Raw genomic sequence first — 2365 nt, 5'->3', positions numbered from 1 at the left:
GATGGTGTGGTGGCGCTTTTCTTTGATCCCGCAGAAAGAAAAACACACCACAACAACAACATAGGCTATCCCATTTCGACGAAATTGTGTATTTCTCTGTTTGTCCTGGTGCGTCCTGAGAGAGCAGAGCGAAGCCACGCTCGAGTTGGGATCACGGTCAGTGAGCAGCACCGCTGCAAGTGTCGTGTCGTGTCCCGCGGCTGCAGCTGCAGCAGCTACAGGTGTCGCCTCAGCCGCCGCTGCCACTACAGCTGCAGGTGCCGCCGCCCCGTGTCGCCGATATACAGCTAGTTAAAAGCGGGCCGCTACTAGACGTCCATTAACACCATCAAGTACACACTGTTGCTCGCTTAATGGAAACCTGTGGTCAGGCCGTCGTGTCAACGAGCGCCCTCTCACCCTCCTCTCTCTCTCTCTCTCTCTCTCTCTCTCTCTCTCTCTCTCTCTCCCCTCTCTCTCTAACTAACTACTGCCGACGCCTGACCCCCACTCCCTCCCTCATCGTGCTGCTCAGAGCAGCACCCTCGTGAATATTCAAACCAGCTCTACAACGTCAACATTGGCTCCATATCGCACCATTAATTCCTCTTTTCTGCTTATTTTTGGTTTGGGTTTTTCGTGTGTTTTTTTGTTTATTAATTGTCTTCTTGAATGGCAGTGTACTTGGATAATCCCCCCAGGACCACGCCTGCTGCTGGCGGTGGCGGCCGATTACCTGTTGCCTGGAAGTGCAACAGGAGGGCGTCGCCGACGACGCCGCCCGCGCGCGCTCGCGCTCAGATTCGTATTTTTCCCGCCGATATTTCCGCCGTGCGCGGGTGAGCGACCGCAGACGAAGTGCATTATTGGTTGACAGACTGGGTGGCTTGTGGGCGGAGGCGGAAGTATAGTTGTCGGGTCGGGGCGAGTTTGGCACAATTTTCCGAAGACTTCATGGGTTTTTGATCGCGCCCGAGTTTGTGGAGGGAAGATAGAAGTTTGCGGGTGAGAGCAGGAATCGGTCGGCGAGCGAGTGAGAGCTGCCAGCAGACTCCGCAGAGGTCCTGAAATTATTAGCGATCGTCCTCCCTGCGAACTCTGTGGGAGATTCGAAGGGGTCCTGCTTAACGCATCTAAAGTTATACGTTCGTTTTACCTATAACGTAACTTATAATAACTTGTAAAATAATTAAAAAACAGTTAAGGTTGTGGGTCGTCAAAAATGTCTTACTTTGATCCTACAGTCTCTAATTTTCAGTACAACGTTGAAGTAGTAGTCTCTGGTAAGTTAAACGTTGCAACTTTTAGAGTTACCATCACGTTAAAGGTACTTGAATTCGAAGTCGCGTTCGTGATAATCTGGGTGTTGTGTTGTTTTCTCGAAGCGCCCAGGCATTTATGCTCGTATCGTCCCATGATGGCCTCTCTATGGAAGCTTTCCCTGTGAAGGTCATCGGGGGATCCTCTGGCTGCTTATCACCTCTACGCCCTCTGGGTGAATCCGTCGTCAATCCATCCGTCAGGTCCAGACCTCAAGCCCCCCCCCCCCCTCCGCCCCCTGCGCGCGCGTGCGTTGCGTAGTCCGCTCGTTGCGTCATCCTTTGATACACTTCGGACTAGCCTCAATACGCTTAACCTCCCCCCTCCCCCCCTACCTCCGCTATGAGAGACAAAAGGGGCGGCTGGAGTGACGGTAGTGCGACACATTCGCTGAGCCGAGCCGTTTAAAGGTATAGCGTTCAGCGCTATCCACATTTTGATATCGACCAAAGTATGTCGAACAACGCCTAATGCATCGCCAGTCTCGATAATGTCGAGATAATATCGATGATAATACCGCAAAATCTGGTCATATTGTGGAGCAATACACACGGTAAAGGAAAAAGGGAGTTAGTGTGTAGGAACTCCCATGTTTGAGGAACAGTCCTCCGATCTCGCCTCAGATTTTGAGGAATCTTCTCTAAAAACGAGGGAAAATCCCACTTTTTTTGAGGAGACTTCCTCGAAATCTGAGGAGTTTTCGTCAAACCAGGGGGAGTTCCTCAAAGTTTTCCCCTTTTCCTCAAAAAATAAGACATCGTTTTTACCGTGATATGTCTGAAAATTGCCGATGTGTCGCGGGAGTAATTGAGGTCTCGATATTTCAATGTCTACGTCGGGAGAATATCGATTCCCCTTTTTTATCTGACAATTACGCATCGAGAAGCATTATGTTTTTCAACACAAACACAATTTTTTTTTAAGGTAAGCAGGATTGTGCTGATCGCAGTTTAAAATGGTTTTGGGTGCTCATTGCGCTCTCTGCGCGGCTCCTCGCCGGAGCCTGGCCATGACAAGAACAACGAGAGCGATAAAAGAGCAGAATAAATGTCGACCCCCACCCCCG

This window comes from Frankliniella occidentalis, unplaced genomic scaffold, assembly GCF_000697945.3.
Source record: "Frankliniella occidentalis isolate FOCC.00 unplaced genomic scaffold, Focc_3.1 Scaffold25, whole genome shotgun sequence".
In the NCBI taxonomy this organism is placed as follows: Eukaryota; Metazoa; Arthropoda; class Insecta; order Thysanoptera; family Thripidae; genus Frankliniella; species Frankliniella occidentalis.
The sequence above is the reverse complement of the archived record's forward strand: the minus strand, read 5'-3'. Positions refer to the sequence as shown.